The 25425-nt window shown below is 38.9% G+C and overlaps 1 protein-coding gene and 1 long non-coding RNA gene across 2 annotated transcripts in view; one reads left to right on the forward strand and one right to left on the reverse strand.

The window, feature by feature from the left end:
- Positions 1–25425, forward strand: part of crybg1a (crystallin beta-gamma domain containing 1a) — a 327674-nt gene that overhangs the window by 37845 nt on the left and 264404 nt on the right. The gene's annotated exons all lie outside the window — the stretch shown is intronic.
- LOC120525514 overlaps positions 14165–25425 on the reverse strand; it is a 32344-nt gene continuing 21083 nt past the window's right edge. Inside the window, exon 2 of the long non-coding RNA XR_005632966.1 lies at positions 14165–14256. This is a non-coding gene — a long non-coding RNA (uncharacterized LOC120525514). The remainder of the gene's footprint in view (positions 14257–25425) is intronic.

A 25425-nucleotide genomic window follows, 5' to 3' on the forward strand; every position in this document is an offset into this window, starting at 1 on the left:
TTTCAGCTCCAAGATCATCGGAGCATGGTCTGAAATAACAATAGCATCGTATTTACAAGATTTAATCTTAGACAAGAAGTTATTATCTATAAAGAAGTAATCAATCCTTGAGTAGCAATGATGTACTGGTGAGTAGAAAGAATATGTTCTTGAATTTGGGTTTAAAAACCTCCAGGGATCTGATAAGTTGTGATCAGTTATAAACTTTGTAATTATCTTTGCGGTGTTAGTTGCCGTTCCCCCTGTGGAGGAAGTCTTATCTAAAAGTGGATTTAGAACACAATTAAAGTCCCCAGCCATTATAAGTTTATGAGTGTTCAGATTGGGAATGGATGCAAATAAATTTTGTATAAATTCCTTATCATCAACATTAGGTGCATAAACATTTATCAAAATCATTTTACAGTTAGATAAGTCTCCCATGACCATCACATATCTCCCTTCAGGATCCAATACTACATCTGATGCTACAAATGGTACTGTTCTATGTATGAGAATTCCCACCCCTCTAGTTTTCTTTGTAAAACTAGAATGGAACATTTGGCCAGTCCAGTCTTTTGCAGCCGGAACTGATCCTTACTTAGTAAGTGGGTTTCCTGTAAAAATACTATTTTAGCATTTAGACCTGTTAGGTGAGAAAGTACTTTCTTTCTCTTTAATTCGTGATTCAGGCCTTTAACATTCCAGCTTACGAGTTAACTGTCCCATCATGGAGACACTGATTCTGAGTTTTTGGTGTCATATTAGTCTTAACTGGAAGTGAAATAGTTTAGGTCTTAATTTCCTATTCCCCCAAGAGTTGTTGCCATGCAGCTTATTATTACGTTGATAGTTATAATTATAAAGATTGAGATGATAGATTAGGTATAGATCAAGCCTGCTCTCTTTCTCTTCCCCCCTTAACCCCCACCCTCCCTTTTTGCCTCCCCAGGTGAGGCTAAAACCCACTTCATGCAGTCCCAGTCCTCTGACATACCCAGAGACAGAGCACGTCCAAAGCACATCAAGCCCCCATGCAGTGGCGCTTTAAGGTTAAAAGATAGAGATATCTGTTACCAATATAGTCTTTAAAAGAGGAAAAAAAAAAAAAAAAAAGAAAAGAATTTTGCACTTAATATATATACATATATATATATATACATATATATATACACATATATACATATATATATATATATATATATATATACATACACATACATATATACATATAATCTTCATCAATTTTAGTGCATTAAGATGATATCCCCAGATAATAAACCCAGGTGATGGTGTTAAAGATGTGTCCAAAACAAGCATAACAAGTCTTAATGCAGTAATAGCAATAACAGCAAACCAAGGGTATGATATTGAACAGTCTCATTTAGGGTACACATGAAATAATTAGAAAAGAAAAAAGAGGAGGAAAACGTAATTAAGCACAATAAAACATAAACATTTAGCCCTAGTAATACTAAGTAATGATAAGTAATAAGTAAGTAATAATAATATAAGAATATGAGAATATATGCTGATAAAAACCCGTATTTTAAAACAAATAGATCAGACAGTAGATTATTAATCCTAGCTTTATCATTTACCGCCATGACTCACAATTATGTATCAGAATAGTCCGGGATCAGCTTTCTTAACTCATTTTCTGCCTCCTCCTTGCTAGCGAAACATAGAAATGACCCTGCCATTCCACTTTCAGTTTTGCGGATACAGGAGGCCGTATTTGACATTGGCTTGCCGTAGCCGCTGTTTAATATTATAGAAGGCGGCGTTTAATAGCTGTTGCTGGAGAGAAGTCAGGGAAGACGCGAATGTGGCAATCTTCATATATAATATCTTCCCCTTTTTTTTTCCTGAGGAGTTCCATCACCTCTAACTTAAATGATAATCGTTCAAAACGAACTATAAAAGATCTTGGTCGGGTCTGACGGTGTTTGATCCGCGTACGCGGTAAGCCGCTGCTATCTCAGATTCTGCTTTAAAGTCGCCCCCGATTATTTTAGAAAAAGTTCAGTTGCGAATTTCACGGGTTTAAACTTTCTCGATTCTCCGGCAGGCCTTCAATTCTGACATTATACCTTCTATTCCCATCTTCTAAAGCAGCCAGTCTGTCTCCAAGTTTTTCTCCGAGTTTTTACATTCCGAACTGACATTTACTGCTCTTTCCTCGGCACAGGCAGCTAGATGTTCGGCTATTTCGATCCGATTCGTGAATGTCTCACTAAGATGCTCCAATCGATCAGCAAGCGTGCTCAGTTTAACTGAGTTTTTCTCAATGCGCTCTTCGATTTTACCCAGCACCTGTCGAAGTTCAAGTTGTACCTCTTGGCGCAGCCTTTCATTTGCCTGTTGGATTTCCTGTTTTAATTCCTGTTTCAGTCTCTCAAGTGCCTTTGCCGTTGCTTTCTCATTAGCCTTCTCGCTTTTCTTTATATCTTGCCTGAGCTCAGCGAGCAACACTTTCAGTTCAGATAGCTGAAATGTGCCTTCTTGTGCCGTAGATGAAGCAGCAGACTCTGCTGAAGCCGGTGTCCCGCTGCTCCAGTCCCGCGTAATTGCGTAACTGAAGCCGCGGACCTCCCGGCCTTTTCCAGTTTCAGGTAATCCTCTCCAATCGGCGAGCTATCCACATCTGCACTCACGATCGCACCTTCGCTCCCCTTTTCGCTCTCAGCGGCGATGTAGCGGACCGTGGTCCCGAGGAGTCTGTACTTTCGCCCATCTGATCCAGGTCTGTCTCTGAGAGGCCGTATCTCGAACTAGGGCTTGCTGATCGCAGCTTGGATGTAGCTTTAGTCTTCGATTCTTTCGGACCCCCCTTCTTGTTGGCCATGTTTATATGTGTTTACATATACTGTAGCGGTCCCTCTCGGGTTGAATAAATACAGGATATCTCTGAATAATAAGCAAATAATATGAAAAATAGCACCACTGCTAGCGGAGCTCCACTTCAGACGTCCATCTCTCGCATCGGACGAGACCAACTCCCCATACTACATACCATACTACATTTGATTTTGATAAAGATATAGAAAGATGCCTAGAAAAGGCTGTATGAAAATGAAGTGATGTGCTATATTGTTTTATAAAGGTAGCAACAAGAATGACCTTACTTTTAAATGTTTTCATTTTAATTCTTCATGTAAGAAACATACTTCACCATAATATTATCCTGGCATCCATATGCCAATTTCTTATCCATTATAGGGTCAATGGCACATGTAGTATAAATTAGCAACTGTAGAAACCAACCCTAGAAGGGGCACCAGTTCACTGCATTGCACACTTGCTTACATGAACAATCAGCCTAACATTAACACCATTGGTAAATGCAAGTAATCTAGAATAATCACAGAAAATCCATACAGACAGAGGTAAAATGTTAAGATGTTTAAAAATATGAGATAGATGGGGGTAAAATGTTAAGACGTTTAAAGATATGAGATAGATGGGTAGGGGGTTCAATAAGATATTGCTGTAAGACAACCACTCTGCTACATGTCAATGGAAATGAACACCACAGTCATGTGAAGCCTTGAAATCCAAGGATCATCAGTGGTGAGGCACTTACAATAACCCAATTGCAGTGTTAAATAAAGAATATATCAGCCTGCTTTGTTGAAAAATAAGAAACTGAGTAAATATGTGGCGTATTGAAAAGCACAATGAATCCAGGAGTCTGGTCTCAAATCTCGCTTTTTAATAATTTTTAGATGTCTAGTGCAGAATGGACCTGCTCAACTTATTGTCTTAGACCACTCACTTGGCAACACCAGTTATTTCCATGTCCTCCTTGATTATACAGTAGGTCAAAAATTGAATAAGGTCATTAAATTAAAAAAATATATATTACTTGGATTTTCATTTAATACCACAAGATTCTGAGTGTTCATCACTGAGTTTTAGCAGCTTGATTTTAAGGTATTACAGAAATAGTGAAGTACAAAATTCATAGCTAAGTTTGTTTAAAAAAGCACTGGTGCTAAACTACATTAAGCATCCTGGTATAGGACAATACCTTGTTTAAATAATGGGCCAAAACAAATTACAATAAAAATAAAAAAATTAGGATTTTAATTTCAGTCTGTCTGTTGATATGGACACAAATAGTTTCATGATGTTTTCCTCTCATGTGAGCCACCTTTGCCAAGTGGCTACTTTTCCTTGTGCTCTTTTTGATTGAACCTAACCTTCAGGTTCAATAATTTATTTATGTGATGTCAGTATTATAGCTTTGAAGTTTTTGTGTCATAATCTTTATGAAAATCCTTTTGTTATTGTCCTTAAGTGACACCTAAATTTTTTCACTCCCTCCCTTTGCTTACAGTGATCCAAATTTGAATTGTTCATTGGGATACTGTATGTAGGTTTAACTAATTGTAGACACCATTTGTTCAGAAAATCCTGTTTTTCTTTCAAAGTATGAAGGAACGCTGTTAAGCTGGAATGAAATTGTTTGCATATGTCGTGCCATGTGCTAATTTCTTAGCTCTTGTGTTAATCAGTCTTCAAGAGCTTTCTTAAACTCAGTTATTTTCAAATCTGCTTAGTTCCGAACAGGGTTGTGGGGGGTGCCAGAGGTAATCCCTGCCAACACAGGGCACAAGGCAGCTTTCCTGAGCTCATTAGGCCTATATTACAAAATTTAATTGAGCTATAAATATTTTCCAGTTGTTTTAACTTTGCATTATTTCATTTGACAACTACAGTAATCCCTTGCTATATCGCGCTTCGACTTTCGCGGCTTCACTCTATCGCGGATTTTATATGTAAGCATAACTAAATATATAACGCGGATTTTTTGCTGCTTCACGGGTTCTGCGGACAATGGGTCTTTTTACTTCCTGTACATGCTTCCTCAATTGGTTTGCCCAGTTGATTTCATACAAGGGACGCTATTGGCGGATGACTGAGAAGCTAACCAATCAGATCACACAGTTAAGTTCTTCTGACTGAGAAGCTAACCAATCAGAGCATGCAGTTAAGTTCCTGTGTGCTGAATGCAGTGTTAACCAGGAAGTCTTGTCTCGCTCATTCAGCATCAACGTATTTCGCTGTGTAAAGAGTTAACTTTTGTGCTCTTTTGTGTTTATCTTTGTGCATAGTCAAGCCCTTCATTATGGCTCCAAAACGATCTGCTCCTGCTACTGCTTCAGGGTCCGTGCCCAAGCGCCAACGGAAGATGTTGATTGCCGAAAAGGTAAACGTTTTGCATTTGTTGAAGGAAGGGAAAAGCTACACTGCTGTAGGATGCCATTACAGCATCAATGAGGCTACGATTCTTTTTATTTAAAAACTAGGAAAGGAATATAAGATCTACGGCCGCAGTGTCCTTTTAACCAGGATGCAAAACGAGTTGTAAGTGGATGTAATAAGGCAGTAGTCTGGATGGAATCTGCTTTAGGGATTTGCATTGAAGACTGCCAGAAGAACAACAACGGCAGTGCTACACAATCGCCAGAAGTGGCTCCTTTAGAAGAGCTGCAACGCTCTCCTTTGTTGTGCAGTAAAATTAAACTCATTGTTATCGATCAAGTCATCGTGTCATTGTTGGTGAGTAACCATAATTAATTTTCTACTTACAGTACTTAGTACATGTACGTACGTTTAGTGTCACTGTACAAACATTTACTGTATGCTATTTTTCTTGCGCATATTTATTGCTGGTGGCCTGTCTATCGTAATGGCTGTAACGTATGTGATATCAGAGACACTCAATATCTTTAAAATAATATTTAGGTTTTACTGTATATAAACAGTGTGTTTATATGCATAATTTCAATGAATCTTACCTAATATCTAAGAGAATACAAAGGGATTATGCTGTATAACTCTGCGGAGAATATTTATAAACAGTGTGGGAGAGTTTATAAAGGCTTAAAATATATAAAAATAATCATACAAACATATGGTTTCTACTTCGCGGATTTTCATCTATCGCCGGGGGGTCTGGAACGCAACCCCTGCTATCGAGGAGGGATTACTGTATTATCAAGGCTAAACAAACTTGTGACATGTAGTTTTGTTCTTTTTGAGAAAATACCTTAAGTAATTGGCTTTGTTCACGTATTAGTTTTGTTAGATATATTATAGGTAAAGATACTCAAAGCTGGCTAGTGCGGTTGTTTTTGCTGCATTCATTTATCAAAACGTTAAATATGTATAAAAAGGATTGAATATGATAAATAATAGTAGTTTAAAATGTAAGGAGATTTATACAAGCTTGACAAATAGTCTAGACCAAGATTTCTTAAAATGTTTTTTGTTGCAACCAAGTCTTGCCATTTTTTATGTTATTGGTCACTTTTGGAGAATATGTGACGATCATCAGAGGAATGCTGATTGCCAATCCACCACCACCCACTTTGCAAATCATCCACAACCCATTATCATTAAATACAACCGTAACTAATGGCACTACACATAGTTTAAGAAATCCTGGCCTACACACCCTTTCAGTATTTTCAAATTTTTAGCAAAGATCTAAATTAATGGCATATTAATTTTTATTTAGTTTTAGTGTCTGCCTTCACACTGTAAAAATACCTGTAATATCACTTATCTATAACATATTATGCTGTCTTTGGCTGTGGTAAATTTACTTCTACTGTGGTGTGCAGATCTCCTGCGAAGAGAGGAAAGACAAAAAGTCATCATCTTTCAATAGAGGCCTTGGCTTATTAAACATTATTACGCATTAAACATTTGAACTCTGGTTACAAGTCAAATCAAGTCAAGTTGGGGAGCATGCACTGGTACAGTGCGTTGTCATACCCACTACACGACGAAACAACTCAGGATCCCAGTTGGCAACCCCCCAGGCAGACACGCGGTCCAGTCCCACCCTCCAGAAATGACCCTCTATCAGCCGCAGCCAGGTGTTACCTAGGCGACCCCTTGGCCTGGTCCAGCCACTCGGTTCCCCAACAATGAGGATCTTACGAGCTAATTTACCCTCGGTGAAACGCGCCACATGGCTGTAGTGCTGTAACTAACACTCCCTTACAATTCGGGAATCCATGAGCAACTGTTAATTCGGCACAAAGTCAAACCAATGGTACCCAAGGATTTTTCGGAGAGACACAGTATCAAAGGAGTCCAGCCTTCGTCTCAGGTCACTGGATAGCATCCATGTCTCACAATCATATTGCAAAATAGGAAGCACCAGGACTCTAAATGCTTGGACCTTCGTCCTTTTGCATAGATATCGGGAGTGTCACACACCCCTTTCCAGCGACTTCATGACCCCCCATGCCCTTCCAATCCGTCTACTGACTTCATAGGAAGAGTCACCAGAGACATGAATGTCACTGCCAAGGTAAAGTAAACCTCTCGACAAGGTCGACACTCTCTCTGCAAACTGCTGATGGCTGTGCCCAAGAGGTCATTAAATGCCTGGATCTTGGTTTTTATCCAGGACACTTGCAAGCCCAGATGCTCAGACTCCTCGCTCAGTCTCTCGAGCTCCCTGATCAGAGCCTCCATTGACTCCGCGAAGATCACAGCATCATTCACAAAGTCAAGATCCGTGAATTTTTCTTCACCAACAGATGCCCCACAGCTGCTGGACCCCACAACCATGCCTTGTCACCAACATGCAAAATATTAATATATACAGTACTTATATTAAACCAGACAGATGTTTTGCTTTTAGCCTTACAAATGTGTTTTCTTTGTTCACATCCTTTGATACTTTCTTCCATATGTTCTGGGAATGTCCTGCTGTCTCAGCTTTTTGTATTATGCTTTTCAAAATTTCTTCCCACTATGTTTCTATAAAATTCCTTTATCTCCTCAAAATTTTCCTCCCTCCTTTTTTACTTCCAGAAGAGTTTATTGTCTTTGGGTGTAATTGCTGCTAAACTGGCATTAGCCTCTTGCTGGAAATACTCATCTATACTATCTTTGAATTTCTGCAAAACCTTTCTTTTAGTGTTATATTATTTGCATTTTCCAAAGTACAGATTAACGGTGCACCTAGCTCCTGTATTTTACTTGGCAGTCTTCTGCAAAACTTGTCCGCAGTCTTACTGAGGAGAGTGATGGCCAGCTGTCCATGTAATTTGTCCCACTTTTCTTCTCCCCCAAAACCCACTTTTGTTTCTGTTGCTTTTCCCTTTTAGGACTATTCTTGTATACACAGGGCTGTATTGGGCAGCAGAATTGTGGTGGGCTCTGAGGGGCTTAGTGTTTTTACTACTTTAAAACATTGTACTTTGCTTCTATTGTTTAACATTTTTGTGGCCTCTTTTAATTAATAAAAATTTGTTCACTAAAAAGTCAGCATTAAAATACTGTCCATTGCCTCTTTTCTTGAAATGTGGAGTTGGTGATTTTGAGAGCTATGTGGATGTGCTCTTCTGGTGCTGTCATTCTATAGCACACAATAAAATCTCACCCCACCTCTATGATATTTTAGCCTACATGCCAAAGATGTACCATATTCATTAGATTAACTGGGAACCATCCAATATGTGTGCCAAATAATGGACTCATGTGCCATCCTGGGTTGGTTTTGCCTTGTTCCTGATATTTTTGGAATAGGTTTCCTTGTCCAGAGGGGATTTGAAAAGGATACATGTGAGGACAGTGTTCTAATATTGAATATCTTGTGGACTGGGACCCAGACACAGGCAGGCGGACAACATGGTTCCACCACACACCGTTTATTTACAATAATATTTACAATTTTAACGTGCACTACAAACCCCAGTGCCTCCAGCACTGATTCCCCCAAAGTCCAGGCCACACAGTTTCTCTGCCTTTCTCCTGGCCGCCTCTAGTCCTCCTTCCAGCTCCATCCTCTTCCACCCGACTTCTGCCGATGACTGGAGGGAAGCGGCCCCTTAAGTAGGAACCCGGATGGGCTCCAGCTGCTTCCCGGAACTCCCCTTTGGACACACCCCTGTGTGGCGGAAGTGCCGGCTGTGCACCCGGAAGCCGTCCGGGTGTCTCCTGTCTTCTTCCCCCCCAGCACTTCCTGGTGTGGCGGAAGTGCTGGGATCCAGGGTTCCTCAGGCACCGGGGCGCTGCCTGGCGGTGGCCACGGGCCCCTACAGGGTTGGGCTTCCAAGCCCTCTACCCGTGGCCCCCAATACAACCAGGGCGATCGCCCCCTTGTGGTCTGGAGGAGGCACAATCCCTCCTCCGGTCCTCCTGGGCATCCCGGCTGGGCTTCAGCCTCAGCTGGGTACCACACGGGATATTCCGGCACCGGGGTGCCGCCTGGCGGTGTCCACGGGTCCCTACAGGGCTGGGCTTCCAAGCCCTGTACCCGAGGCCCCCAACATAACCAGGACGGACGCCCCCTCGCGGTCTGGAGGAGGCACAAGCCCTCCTCCGGTCTTCCTGGGCGTCCCGGCCGGGGACCACAGTGCCCCACCACTAGCGAAGACACGTGGGTCCAAGCGACACTCCCCGAAAGGGCAGCACGTTCCCAGAGAGGGTCCTACTACGTTCCCAGGGTCCAACACGGCCCCCTGGGACACCCTTTTTCGGCACCCCTTCTGACGCCAACGTGCCCCTCCATTCTGTGCCGCTCTCGCCTCCACGGTCCCCGCCAGCCGGGGCACCATCGGCCTCCCGGTGGGGAGCCCTTCCGCGGAGCGGCCCGTTCCAGGAGGGCAGGTCCCAAACGACATCGGCTCCAGGGCTCGTCGGGGCTTCGGACCTGTAAAAAGATAAAAGGGAGGGCCAGAAGCACTGCCTGGACACTCACCCCGAGCGGTTCACCACCTGCGCAATCTCAGTGAGATTGGGTGGGTCACAGCTAGTTGGACGATCAGCCTCAAGAACCGTGGACCCAGAAATATTCCACGTCCTAGCCGGAGGATCAGCTTTGAACAGCTGTTCAAAGTAGCCAGCCTAGTGGGTCACAACTGCAGTGTCATCCGTAAGGACTATTCTATCATCTGTCCTGACTGCGACTCTCCGAGGAATAGATTAGGATGTGTGTAATGCTTCGATTCCTCTGTAAGCCAGACGTGGGTCACTAGACCACTGTGTCACAAATGCCCCTTATCTGCCCTCAGAACTCTCGCAGCCATCTTTCTTAGTTCACGGTACTGACCAGAGTTACTATCAAGCCATGACTCCTCTCGATGAAATACCTCCTTCCGGGAACACTGGTAACACCAACACAACCCTCACCAACCTTCAGTGTCTTGTCATGGAAGGTCTCCCACATCACATTAGGATCAGCTGTCGCACCCAAGTTTGTATGTTCCTCACACAAACTCGTTGGAAACAGTCTGATCTTGGAGTCTAGCCAAGTCCAGCCTCATTTTCTTAGTAGGTGCTAACCTAAGCTGGATTGTAAGAGTAGCAACAACAAGTCTGTCATCAAAATTCACAAACTGGGCACTTCTGTAGGCCCTGCAGTTTTGTAAGAGCCTCCAGCATCTGCCCACGAGGATGTGAGCATTCCAGTGCACATCCAGTACTGGAATACCAATGATGCGTTTCAGGGCACAGGATCCAGCGATCTGCAGCCCCTGACCTTTTGCAAAGTCAAAGAACATGGAGCCATTTTCACCACGTTCACCAGACCAATGAGAACTACACAATCCTCATAGCTAGCCCTGTCAGTGCCAGTGGTCGCACTGAAGTCACCCATGACTAGAGAGGAGTGTTTAAATTTATAATTATAAAAACTGGCTTTTTTTGGCATTGAAGCTTTCTAATTATTGAAAATAAAAGATTTTTCATCTTGCAAAAATATATGATATGTGGTGTAATTTATTATTTTTGCACCTGGGTCAAGTGAATTTTACATAACCCAGTCTTTGTAATTATAATAATCTGGAGAGTTTGCATTTACAGTATGTAAAGTTATTTTCCTCTTGAGTAATTTTCAGCAAAATTAAATACACGTGTGGTTAAAATTCAAACCCTCCTACTGTAGTGGCTGCAAAATCCTGGGTAATTGCACTCAAATAGATTGAACATGTTACATTATTTGAAGCTGAGGTTGGAGGTTTAGCAAGGTTTGTAAGTCTACTTTCTGGCCACAAGCACAGTGATGATTGACCACACTACAACTGAAACAAAAAAGTGCTTTTTCATCAAATTGTAGCACTTTCGAATATTTTGCAACATTTCCTTAATTCATTTTTGTGGAGTTTGTTCTTTTCTTTCCTTGGCACAAGAGATTGACATGAAACACAATTGGCCAAAACTGCTACATTCTAGAAATGCTATAGTACTGCACTATTGGTTTCTTCAGTACCGTTGACAAATATATGCTTATTTGCAACTGAGGGTCTTTTTTTTGCTGCTGATCATTTTGTTCTTAATTTCTTACATTTCAAGATATTTTATCTTCTTATTAACTTATTTTTGTTTATATAACTGATTCAGTTAACAAGGCTTCATGATTATGAGAGTTTACGTATGTTTTTATTTTAAAATTTGAACATGAAAAGATTAATTAGGATGCTCAGGATTACATGATAGTTTGGAATTCAAGTGGCAACCTTTTGATTTAAGGTCCTCCACCTTAGTCTCTAACATATGTGATGGATGATATACAGAGTGTCCTGGCTGGGAAAGAGGGTGGTTCCTTAGCTGGATGGGATGCCAGCCCTATGCTGCTCCAAGAAACAGGACAAAGACAACTCTTCCTTGCCCAGAATAGAGGCAGAGGATGCCAGTACCAGGATGAATACACAGGCTTTCTGGCTGAGTTAGATCCAGGAACAATGCCAAACCAGGAGGCCCGTATAAGGTAAGGACTGGGGAGACCAATGGATTTGGTATATTGCCTCCCGCAGAACATTAGATGGTGCTACGGGACTTGGAGTTCTTTGTATCAGCCCTGTGGGGTACCATGGGTACAGCGGGGGGTGCTGCGAAAATGAAAGAACCATTTGGCATGAAATTTCTACCTAACTCAGAAGCACTCCCGGGTTAGCCAATATAAATGGACTTGCTGCCCTCATCCAGGGGAATCGGGTAGAAGTGGACAAAGTTTGGCTGGGATGTGTCAAGGAGTAGAAGAGAAAGAGAGAAACTGAGGAGAGTTGTGGTGATTGTGCTTTTGAACCTTTGTGGAAGGTAACTGTGCAAATAAATCAGTTTTATATAATCGGGACTTAAGTTTGCAAAGTTGTTTCTGGGCGTTGGGCCTCTGTGGTTCCCCCAAGTGGTTCACACATGGTGTTTCTTTGGCACACCTTTGTGTATTGGTGATTTGGTTAAATGGATGTCAGATCACTATAAAGGTTGTGTGTTTGTGGAGAATTGGGTAATAACTGACTTGGGCTCAAGTCAGCCTCTTACTTTTTGTATTTCACCTAAAATGAGCTGTCAAAATTGAACCACTGTATTCCTTGTATTGTAAATGACAATTACAGCACAATATGTGCAATTTCAGCCCTTTATTTTAGACAGAACTATTGGATTTAGCCTTTTTCATACTCTCCCATGAGAACAGTGTCTGACTTCAGATTCTGGGGTGCAGCAGCTTGCAGCCCGAGTGCCATTTGTGAGAAGTAAAACATATATACAGACATATGCTTACAAACCACTCCTTGTTTTTAACTGATTAACTTTTAACTTAATTACAGATGTTGGTTTTGTTTTATTCTGTAAAGTCAGTAATACTAATCAATGGTTTATGCTGTTGCTTAATTGAATGCCAGTTATCTCAAAAATTTGAGCTCTATTCAAGATTTGAGATGCAGGCTTTTGTTTCAGAAATTGGTCAGCAATAGAAAAGACTCAGGACTGGAGCCAGGAATCCACCCTTCTTTGAATATAATGATATTAGAGTAATCTTTAAACAAAATAAAATCAAAAAGGTTCCGAAAAAATAAGTGGGCATCTGCTTCACCCCTGTGCCAAGCAGCTTTCTACACTATTTCATTACATATCTGAGATGTCTTTGGATTTAAGGCAAGTGCCCAGTCTTTTGAAACATGCAAGTGTTATTCCATTAGTAAAAACTACACACTCCAAAGTAGTGTTGTCACAATACCAAAATTTCCAACTTTGATACGATACCAAGAAAAGTACTGAAACTCAACACAATATAATGTAACTCAAAAATATTTTTATTGCCAAGATAAAACCTTTACGACCTATTGTAACTCTTGCTGATGTCGAAAAAATACACAATAAATTAGCAAATCCACATTAAATAGACATTTAAATTACATGAACAGTAGTCTACAACAGTTTATTAAATATAAAATGAATAATAAATAAGTTAACAGTAGGACAATTCGTATGAAATACAGCAACTAAAAAAAATAAATAAATTGCACACTTTGATGCTATGCATTACAAATGCAAACAGTGCAGATGACACTCTCTTTGATGCTTCCAATTTTCTTGCAAGGAATGCTAACATGTCAACTTGCTCATCTGTGAGGCATGCCCTTTTTGAGCTGCAAATGAGCAGCTCGAAGCAGCAATGCACAAATACTTTCTTGCAAATTGAGCAAGATGAGGTAAGTTTTTCTAGTTTGTTTTCCACTATGCCAGTGGATCTCCCTGTGCACTAAGGTCAGGCATCTTCTCATAAACTGTGAACACATTTGTGGGATGCACAGTTTCAAATGATGCAGTGTTCTGAGACTACTAATGTTGGCTGTTCTTTTCCCACTGTATGTTTGTTAACAGTCCTTTCAGTTTTTCTTTTCTTTGATGGTTGTTAGGTGCTTGAAGAGGGTGTTTGCTGAATTTGGGTTTCCACTTCAAGCGAATGAACACTGTTATTTAGCATTTGCTTGGCTTCTTTTTCTAACACAACACTACTGTCTTTAAACCTTGGGTCAAGAAATGTTGACGAGTTGGGAACCAGCTGCAGAGGGTGTCCCTCATACCTCTGTCTTAGGTTAGTTTTATTTTTTCTTTAAGTTGCTGTCTCAAGATGCTATTACCCTGATAAACTGTCAAATGAGAAAAAACCTTATATGTTAACAGTAGAACATAGGAGAGGATGCAGTGTTTTTCGTCACTGAGGAAATCAGTTTAAGAGCTTAATGGACTTAAACATCTCTTACAGGCTCAAGAACTGTAATGTTAGAGTATTTCTCATGAAGTGCCGTTTTTTCCTGTCGTCTGATAGAAGTGAGTAGAGAGCTTGCTGTTGTTCCAAACATCTTTACACCATTTCATATGCTGAATCCTAGCATGTAGGCTCATCATGAATTAGTTTTTGTTTGGGTATCTGTAAATCCTTTTGTTTCATCTTCAACTGTCTGCACATTTTTGGAGACTTGCTGAAAGCAGACACAGTTTGTTTTAGTCTTGTGAGGGCTGCAAATACAGAAGATATGTTTAGGCCCTTGTGAATTGCAAGGTGCAAATTGTGCTCAAAGTAGATAGATAGATAGATAGATAGATAGATAGATAGATAGATAGATAGATAGATAGATAGATAGATAGATAGATACTTTATTAATCCCAAGGGGAAAATCACATAATCCAACAGCAGTATACTGATACAAAAAAAGTAGGAGATAGTTAGGAGGAGATCCATGTAAGAACTTGTGATCCCAGCCATTTTTGTCATATCCAGCTGCCATTCATCTTGAATAACCTACTCTAAGGCTTCCCTTAAACTCTCTCCTGCTTGCTCAGAGTTAAGCCCAACACAGCCCAAACACCAGCTTTGCATGTTGCAGGATTGTGCAAAAAACTGGAGAGTTACTGCCATGTATGTTGAGGCAGACCTGCTGGTTCACAGATCGGTTGTGGTTGAAAAGGCTTCTGTGTAAGACAATTAATTACTTTACTTTTTCTATCCTAATAAAGTGTGGGGATTTCAGTTTATATGAAATAATTTCTTGAAGGAAGACAATATCTGTTATTTGTTTATTGCATTAGCTGCTGAAATCCTGGTATTTCAACAGTGTATGCAGTTACTTGATGCCTGCATACTGTATGTATTCTGCAACTTCCCTGTTTAATCTCTTGTCCTCTAGTGATTTTTTGTCATACTTTTTATGTTGTGTATCACTGTGATAGGGATTATGAAGAATTTTTCTCCTCTTCTTTCTGATAATAAGACAAACCATTTGGTTGTGTTATATTTACATGTTTATTTTAAGAAAATTAATGTTACTTATATCTTAAAAAAGTATTATGTCTGTCAAAACATAAAGAATATTAAATAACTTATAGCCATTGTAATAGTGTTCAAACCATTAAATAATTAAAACACTTTTAAAATAGTATACATTATAAATTATTACATAGCATTGTATTTTAAACAAAATTATTTTTTACTTATCTACTTACAAAGTAGATAGGAACAGAGCACATATTCATTGCTTTTGCATGCCTTTTGTATATTGTGTTAAAACTAGGGCTGGAAATTGATTAAAAATTAGCTAATTAATTGCATAAATGTATTTAATTAATCACAATTAATTGCATCTAACATTAAAGAATAATTATAAAATTAATACACAAATCATTAAGGAAATACATACTGAATCACAAATTTAATGTAAAGTCAACACAAAAGAATAAAAAAAAATGGCATAGTTTAAACTTTAACAATGACCTTAATCCTGAACTTTTAACAAAATATTACTTGAGCAGCTATAACCTGAATTTGAATGCTTTCCTAGAAGGCAAGTTGGATAGAAGGCAATAAGAAAATGAGGCCAATGTATTAATTATCAAATTCGCCTAGCATATGAGACAAGATATTTCAAAGTAAAACGTAAGTGATTAAAATACCTGTTGACTTTGAATGCACTGGTCAAGACTGATTTAATTGATTAGTGAAAGAATAAGCATCTGTTAAATGAGCATTTATTAAAACTCCTTAAATACTATCCTCAATTTTTTATCACCTTCACCAACTTGATAATTATACTTTACACAAGTGTTTTTCAGTTGGTGCACAATGGAAATAACAGTGTAGTGCCCCTGTGTCCTGACCTGACAGTGACACGCTCCTCAGGTGGTAGAGACCTTTCTGAGGAGGATGGGACTACCTGGAGAAGCCGACATAAAATCAGCTCTGTGATTGCTGTTTTACAGATGTAGCACATGGAGAGCACTTTAGCAGCCAGGAGATATGTTGGAGGTCCATCTGCCTGGGTGTGTGTTTGCCAGCAACACTCAAAGAGCCGAGGAACAGTGGGCATACGAGTTGCCTCGAACCGAGTGGGCAAAGGGACAGAGCAGCTGGAAATTGTGTCGAAAGTGCTAACTAAGTTCTGTGTCTGCGAAAGACAATCCCTTTTCCAACCCTTTGGAAAATTTAACAGAAGTATAGTTTTAATGCTTTTGTGGTTGGCAGAATTGTGGTGTGCCTTTGGATTTTTTGGGTTACAAAAAGTGTGTCACCATAGATAAATAATTGGTAAATAATGTTGTACCTACACCTTTGCTCCTGGCATGCTAAAAAAGATCTCTGTTGCTGCTATCTCACTTAAAAACTGACACAGTGCATTACTTGGATGGATATGTTATATTCTTTGCATAAATTAGCAAAGATACTGCAAACCTGAATCATGAGTAGGGATAGGTCTGTATTGTGCGGTAGCACAACTTGCATACAAGTTTGCAGAAATCCTTGGGTTTAGCATCTTCATTTGACACAAAGCCAAAGTATTTCCAGACGCAGCTGTGTCTGCTCTATTTGTTAATTAAATTTGATGGAGAAATCACTGACACTGCTAATGAAGCCATCTTTGTAACAACGTGCGTAACACTAAGACGACACAGCGCACAGCATGAGAGAATATTGGAAGTAGAGTATTTAAAATTGACACCTTGAAAAATGGATATTGAAACTGTTTCATGCATGATGGAACCATCGATACTTTCCATGTTTTTGACAACACTACCCCAAAGCACTAAGTAATTTCAGACCACCGGTCTTAACTTCTCATACCATGTAACTCTGTGAGAAGTTAATCAAGAAACAACTACTACTTAACAAAACACAGGGATATTTAGATCCTTACACTAATCAGCAAACAGAGCAGCACTTCAGAATGTACCGTATCAGCATTTGGAAGGATCAAAAACACACTACATTGCTGTTTATAGATTTCTCATTAGCTTTTAATACAGTCTAGCCCCATATTTTAGTTGATAAACCGATTGATGAGCTCTATTTGGACCCTAAATTGAGGGAGTGGATTCTGGACAGAACACAGGTTATTAATGAATATTATTATAATAGCTTATATATATAAATGTATCTATTGCGTCACCACAGGCATACTGCCTATCACTTCTTTTGTTTATCTTATATACAAATGCTACAGGAGTAGTTCACACAAGGACAGCCATATCCTGAAATTTGCAAACGACTCTTTCATTGTGAGTCTTGTGCAAGATAAGGAGGACAGCCATGGACTTGTTGTTGATGATTTCATTCAATGGTGTGATTGTTCATTTTTACAGCTAAATATTTCTAAGGCAAATGATATGGTTGTAGATCTCTGGTTCTTCCTTCCTACCACTGACTCATCTCTAAAGTAGATACAGTGAAGATGGTAGAGCACTAAACATGTCTGAGAACAATCATTGATAACAGGATAAACTTTGATCTTAACACAGAAGGAATCTGTAAATAGGGACAGGCACAGCCTTTCTTTCTGAGGAAACACAATAGTTTTAAAGTGGGCAAAGCCAAAGTGACACTTTTTCCAATTCCTTTATTGAATCTATTGTGATATTTGCTTTTGTATGTTGGTTTGGTAACCTCAGCATTAAGAATTGAAACCCTTTTTACACTGTAAAAACTAGCAGTAAAATTATTGGTTTGCAACAGACCTCTGTCAATGAGTTGTTTTACAAACAGGCTAGAAAGAAGGCTGACTCAGGTTTAGGAACTCTTTTATTCTCAGAACTATAAGCATTTTGAAGTGTGTTACTTGTAGGGATACTGCTTAGTGCTAAATTCTGAATTATTGTTTTGTGTACTGTTAAAGACAATTGTTCATCTTTTTACTAATCCTGAGTGTGTGTACTTATGATACCATTAGTTGTCAGCTTGCCTTTTTTTTCGTATGTTTTTGTACTTTCCTGTGCAAACAAGTTTCCCTCAGGGATAATAAAGTCTACCTAACTTAATAAATTTTTAAAGAGGTGTGGAAAACTGTATGTTAAACTGTTTATTGATGTGTGCCAGTTTGCAGTAATTCCCCCCCTCTTCATCATTTATACATTAATCAATTGAAGATGTGTGAATACTTAAACAAAAAAAAAAATACTGTGAAATGTATGTAGAATATGTGTTATACAGATTAACAGTTAGCGGTCTTAACCCATAAGGCTTGATTTGCTTGTTAGTACAGCCACACCTTTTATTTGTCTTTAAATAACACTTTTCCCCTCAATACAAACGACATTCACCAAGTATGAAAAGTGAGAAATATATCTGACTTGTGTCAAAGAAGGAACTTATCTATTAAGTGAGTATTCTGCATCTATTATGGCATTTATAAAGATTGCTTCTTTAAGCTGTTTCATTGTGACCAGCTATATTTAGGTAGAGTTTCACTTAATCTAAAATGGTAATATGATATCTGTTAAAATAATGTGTTTTGAAATGTGCTGTGTCTAGAAACTATTCTGAGGTAGCCTTTGGTTCTTCATACTTATAAAATGTGTGCTGTGGGATGATTAAATGGCCCCACATCATCAGACATTGAGAAGTAGGTAAATTAATCATCAAAGCCTTAAATATTTTGGATATTGTCAATCAAAAATGCTAGTAACGCTAGTAATGAAATCCTACTTTCTTGCCTAATTATCAGTGCCACTTGTTTCAATTTTGTAAAATACTGAGCACACCCATCCTTTCTTAATACAGGTCCAAATATACATATTTCCTGATGGAAGATATAGCAGATTCCAGGCAAGTCAATACAGCTTTGGGTGTTCTCACATAATGTTCATAGATTTGCCACGTCTGCAAATTATTGCTGTTCTATTGTTCTACTGTTCCACCCAAGCTGCTACATGGAGGTAGCAAGCCAGTACTGTATTAAGTCCCAAATGCAAAGATCGAATGGCAATGTTGTTATTTGACGTTCTTCTACTGCCCTTTTAAATTTGTTAATTTTGAGTATGATTTGATGGTTCTGCTAGTGTGCTTACTGTTTCGAATGTTAACAATTAATGTTATTTTATATATGTAAACACAGTGAAAGGTCATATTTGGAGTGTTATAAAGTTTTAGTTGTGCCTTGTGCCTAATGCTGTTGTGATTATCTTGGGCTCTTGACCCTGAAAGAGATAAGGTAAGTAAAATAATTGATGGGTGAATTTTAATGTTGACAACATATTGTTCCTTGGTATTATTTCAGTAAAAAAGGGGTTGTTTTTCATTTTTCATACCAGAAAGAGAAACAGAATAGAGGAGGGTTAGTAATAGTTCATAATTATTATAATTGACTAACAAATACAGATGCAGTATGCACCGCTAATCGACTGCTCTTGTCAGATTATGCTAGACTAAAGTAGCAAGTCTTCAGTTTGTTTTTAATATCTGTGACTGAAGGGACATTTCTTATTTAGTATAAGAAGGCAATTTTTTCCAGAGCTATTGAGCCCTGTAATTAAAGACTTAACCTTTAACTGTTACTTTATTAATCATCTGAATTTTTAGTAGGCCAGCACCTTGATATCCCAGGGTGGAATCTGGTTTGTAAGTGATAGTACATTTACTGTAGATAGGTAAACAGGACCTTGGCCATTTAAGGCTTTATATGATAAAAGGAGGATTTTGAAATTCACTTTAAGCTTAATTGGATTCCAGTGTAAAGAATTCAGAACAGGAATGATGTGGTCTTACTTTCTAGTTCATGTAATGATTCTTGCAGCAATGTTTGTCATTAACTGAAAAGTACAATTTGAACAGCCTTTGGATAATACATTGCACTAGTCAAAATTTCTAGAAATAAAAAAAAAGTAGAGATAGCTGCAAGTTGTCAAATAGTTTTCTTTTCAAATTGTAAATGTAAATATTTTGCATTACACATGTTTTGTTAAATCTATTCCTTTTCTGATTTTTCTTGATTTGTTCTGTCAGATCTGAGCTTCGTGTATATTTTTGAATGTTTATACGGTGTATCCATCTGTCTTCCAAGAAGTTTACCTGATTCAAGGCAATGTGATATTTTTACATAACTGTCTTCTTTTCATGGATTTTCTTTCAATATTATTTGTGTTGTCTCATAGTTACTATGAAGTTTTAAAACAGGAAGGCCACCTGAAATTAGCATTCTCCATTTGGTAAATTGCAACATTGTATGTCTGAATGAAATAGTTTTAAAAGTCACTGACTGAGTTATTTTCAGCCAGGAAAACTTCTAAAGAAGGTTAACCAGTTTTTCTGCTGCAAAGAGGATGGAAACAATTTTCATAATTGCGTAACTGAAGATTTATAATTGTTCTTTAATTCATGCCTTTGAAGGTGAATATCTTTAATTAGTATAACCATTTGTGAATTTCCCCTTGGGATTAATAAAGTATCTATCTATCTATCTATCTATCTATCTATCTATCTATCTATCTATCTATCTATCTATCTATCTATCTATCTATCTATAACCATGGTAATGTTAATTATTTAACTATTGGATATTTTCTGTATTTTTCTTACAATAAAATTACTACCAGAACTGCAAAATAATGCCTTTTTACATTTCATGACCTACTTATATGAAGGTAAATAATAATATTGTAGGATTGGCATGATTGACTGAGGAACTGGGCAGTCAATGCACTGTAGGTTTAGAGGATTGACATGGGGCTTTGGAACCTATCCCAGCTAGTACTGGGCACAAGGCAGGAACAAACCCTGGACAAAGCACCATTACATAACAGGGCTAACACACCTGTGCACCAAGCACACACTAGGCCGATTTAGAGTCACCAATTTACTTAACCTGCATGCCTTTGGACAGTGGAAGGAAACTGGAGCACCCAGAGGGAACCCACACAGACATGGGAAAACATGCAAACACCACACAGAAAGGACCCAGGACGTGAGCCCTGGTCTCCTTATCGAGAAGCAGCGGCACTACCACTGCACCACTGTGCTGCCCCATATATGTATTACTTTCACAAATTTCTTCCTAACATAGCTGTTTTGTCTGTAGCTGTCTTTTTAAACAAAACATAAACATATACACATATATACATTTGATCTATCACCACATATATATATATATATATATATTTTTTTTTAATCTGTTGACTATTGAGAGGCTTATTTACCTCGGCAGTGACATTCATGTCTCTGATGACTCTTCCTGTGAAGTCAGTAGACGGATTGGGAGAGCATGGGGGGTTGTGAGGTCACTGGAAAGGGTTGTTTGGTGCTCCTGATATCTATGCAAAAGGATGAAGGTCCAAGGCTTTAGAGTCTTGGTGCTTCCTGTCTGGCTATATGGTTGCGAAGACATGGACGCTATCCAGTGACCTGAGATGAAGACTGGACTCATTTGGTACTGTGTTTCTCCGGAAAATTCTTGGGTACCATTGGTTTGACTTTGTGTTGAATGAGCGGTTGCTCATGGAGTCCCAAATGAGGCACATTACCTGCATTGTGAGGGAGCGTCAGTTACGGCACTACGGCCATGTGGCGCGTTTCCCTGAGGGTGATCCAGCTCATAAGATCCTCATTGTTGGGGACCCAATTGGGTGGACCAGGCCAAGGGGTCACCCATGTAATGCCTGCCTGCCTGCCTGGGGGGTTGCCAACTGGGATCCCGAGTTGTTTCGCCGTGTAGTGGGTGCGGCAACAAACTGTACCAGTGCATGCTCCCCAACTTGACTTGACTTGACTATGTGTTTAAGATGCAAATTAAATTAACTGAAAAATTTGCATTTTATTTATGTGTTGTACCAGTTTGTCAAGGTATGTGTTCTGTAAGGGCATTTTTTGCCTCTGTTTATACATTTAAAAAAGTGTAGCCAGTGCTAGTCAAATCATAGACAGTAATACTCAAATGCAGAAGGCTGATCTAACATGCATAGTTTTCAAATGCTATTTATTCCATTCCCAAAGACACATGACTGAGTAACTGATACCACGACCGCCCATAGCAAAAGTAGAAAATAGAGCAGCTTGCAAAACATGTCTCATGGGCAGAAGAACTGTGAAAGGCAGCAAAATATTGAGTAAATGCACCTTTTTTGAAAAACTCTATCTGGAGCCAATTGCTCTGTGTTAATTACTGTCTTTAGCCAATAAGTAGTGTCAGCTGTTAAAATAATTTTTCATTGGCATGACACAGTTGAACTCTGAAAGGTCTGTTTTTGCAAGTAGGTGAGAGTTAACTGGAATTTTCTCATGCATAATATCTGTAACAATTTGGTATATTAACTTCTTCAAGTTGGAGGACCAGGAAAATTACATACAGTTATTTAGCTCTGAATTTTATAATAGACTTATGTCTCAGATATTACTAATTAATCAGAACTGTTGACAGTTGAGGGTGGCACGGTTGCGCAGTGGTAGTGCTGCTGCCTCGCAGTAAGGAGACCTGGGTTCACTTCCCAGGTCCTACCTGCGTGGAGTTTGCATGCTCTCCCCGTGTCTGTGTGGGTTCCCTCCGGGTTCTCCAGTTTCCTCCCACAATCCAAATACATGCAGGTTAGGTGCTTTGGCAATCTTAAATTGTCCCTAGTGTGTGTGTGTGTGCCCTGTGGTGGGATTTGTTCCTTCCTTGTGCCCTGTGCTGGCTGGGATTGGCTCCAGCAGACCCTCCTGACCCTGTGTTAGGATATAGCGGGTTGGAAAATGACTGACTGACCGACTGTTCATAGCTGAGATTACATGTGATCATTGCTTGTCCCATACTAGCCTGCTGGCCACTTAAGATTCCCTGAGGCCATGCCTTTCACTGTTTGTTTTTCCTGTCCGTCGGACCTTACTTTTATACTATGTTAATTAGTGTTTCCTTATTTTAATTCTTATTTATTTAGTCTTTTTCTCTTTCTTCATCATATAAAGCACTTTGAGCTGCATTATTTGTATGAAAATGTGCTATATAAATAAATGTTGTTGTTGTTGTTTGAAAAACCTGGCACGCAGCTCTCTGAGAATTCTTATTTAGCTTTGTTACTGAAATCTTCTTCTTGGCTTTCTCTATGAAGTCCTCATCAGCTGTCACATTTAAGCCACACTTATAAAGTTTTCTCCCTTGGATTTTCATTGTCTGTACCTGTACTTTATTCTGCAATGGACTTTTTTACTTTCTTGTAGACAAAGTATAAGGAAAGTATTGTAATCGTCCAAAGATTTGATGTCGAGAGTTTCATGAATCTCGACGTTTTAGATCTCCTTGACTTCCTCATATATGAAGTATAGGGAAAGTATTGGAATCCTCCAAAAAGTCAATTTCGAGATTTTGATGAATCTCAAAGTTTTAGACCTCTCCTAAAGTCTGAAAATACCAATTTCGAATAATTATGTCTGTTTGTCTGTCCTGCGGTGGGTTGGCACCCTGCCCAGGATTGGTTCCTGCCTTGTGCCCTGTGTTGGCTGGGATTGGCTCTAGCAGACCCCCGTGACCCTGTGTTCGGATTCAGCGGGTTGGATAATGGATGGATGGATGTTTGTCTGTCTGTGTGTGTGTATGTAAACACGATAACTTGAGTACGCTTTCACTTAGGTCAACCAAATTTTGCATACAGGCATTAGGTACAAAACGTAGATTTCTAGTAACTTTTGTTAACCAGAAGTGGTACTTTACCTTTTATTCATGCAGCTGCAGAGTCCGATTTATTCAACTTTACTTTTATAATAATTGTTCAATATACTATTAATTTGATTTGATCTAATTTGATTTTATCGCACATAATATAAAAACTGTAATGATTGTCTTGTGGTTTACTCCTCAAATATCCATCCCCACATCTGAGTATACGAGAAAGTCTAGGGGAAACCACTTCCTATTTTTTCTGTACCAGCTGTACTGATCCTGATGTTGTTGCATTAGTGTAATGTCATGTCATACTGTCTGATTAGTACATATTTATCTATACTGTAGCAGAAACTTTTAAATTTACATCTTTGTGATTTTCCATCCAATAGCATTTGCTATATTAAATAAATACAGATTTTTTTCATTTCGTTAATTAAAATAAATGATAACAACTAAAGAGTAACCAGGCGTCTCAGTGCTATACTGATTGTTATTCTTTGAGATCAGATCTCATAATGCATACCCATATACTCTTTAAAAAGCAAGTTTGGCATTTTTCATGAATTTTTAAAAATACTGTGCCTGTTCTTGTTGTCTGATATGGAGTCTTGGGGTTATCGGGCAATGGTCCAAATGCCTTACAAAGTTACCAATTATTTCCATTTCCAAGTGAAATGTTCTCATGTGTCAGTGTTATAATATGTGCACATATTATAAATAGTGCATGCATGTAATTTTTTGAGAAAAAAATATTTTTGAGATTCTGCCATTTTAAAAGAAGTCCAACTGTACACCTCATTGCATTGCAAATCTCCATCCACAGCAACACTACACATTTAAGGCATAGTTTCTTTTAGCTTGATTTGTGAATGATACTGTTGCTGCTGTTCTTTTGAGAGTGAGTTGAGCACTGAGGGTAGGATTTCTGACTATGAAGATGATATATACGTGCAGTCTTATTACTGATCCATAATAGGTTTTATGATCCCTGTTTCTGACGTTTGCAAATTTTATGGATTTATGCAATATTTACAGTATGTACACCTCTACATATTTAATCATTATGATGGTGACATCTCTTTTTTTTTTTGGAGGTGCTGTTTTTTGTGATTGTTTTGCATAGCTGTGGCCAAGTTGTTTATGTTGACAACCTAAATGTTAAGTGCACAATAGACAGCCCAGAATTATTTTGAGAATGAAAGAAAACACTGGGGGATGATTGCCAGTAGGAGCAGAGCAGTAGAATAGTCAAGGAGTGAAAATAGTTACAACCAGCAAATACAAAAATATACCAAGGTTTCAGTTCCTTTCAGACCAAACCTGATACAAAATTTAAAGTTCTCTTTGAATTACTAATAGTGTTGATTAAAACAATTTGCCAAAGAAATTTTCACAACAAATCTGCTGCGGTTACTGGTGACCTTGTTTGCCGAATATTTTCACTGAGTTTGGCATATTACCGCCTTAGACAAACCATTTTTTCTCCAGTGCCCCATGATGTTTTGTAAGGCTGGTGTGACCATCATAGAGCTTTATCAGCCATGCTCAGAAGTATAAGATTTTTGCAGATCTGCTTTGGTCATGCGTGATGTCATGACCTGACAAATATTCTAGCCTTCTACCGTGTGTGCCTTTAAAAAAAAAAACTAAACAAAACTTGCAGTATTCTTATTTGAGGGTTATATTAGCTGACCACAATGAGAAAATTATGAGTACTGCCGGACATAAATGTATAACTGATCCCTGTACAGCACTGCATAGCTAATTTGCACGCATAATTAGCCATTTGCTACAG

The sequence above is a fragment of the Polypterus senegalus genome, chromosome 3, assembly GCF_016835505.1.
Source record: "Polypterus senegalus isolate Bchr_013 chromosome 3, ASM1683550v1, whole genome shotgun sequence".
In the NCBI taxonomy this organism is placed as follows: domain Eukaryota; kingdom Metazoa; phylum Chordata; class Cladistia; order Polypteriformes; family Polypteridae; genus Polypterus; species Polypterus senegalus.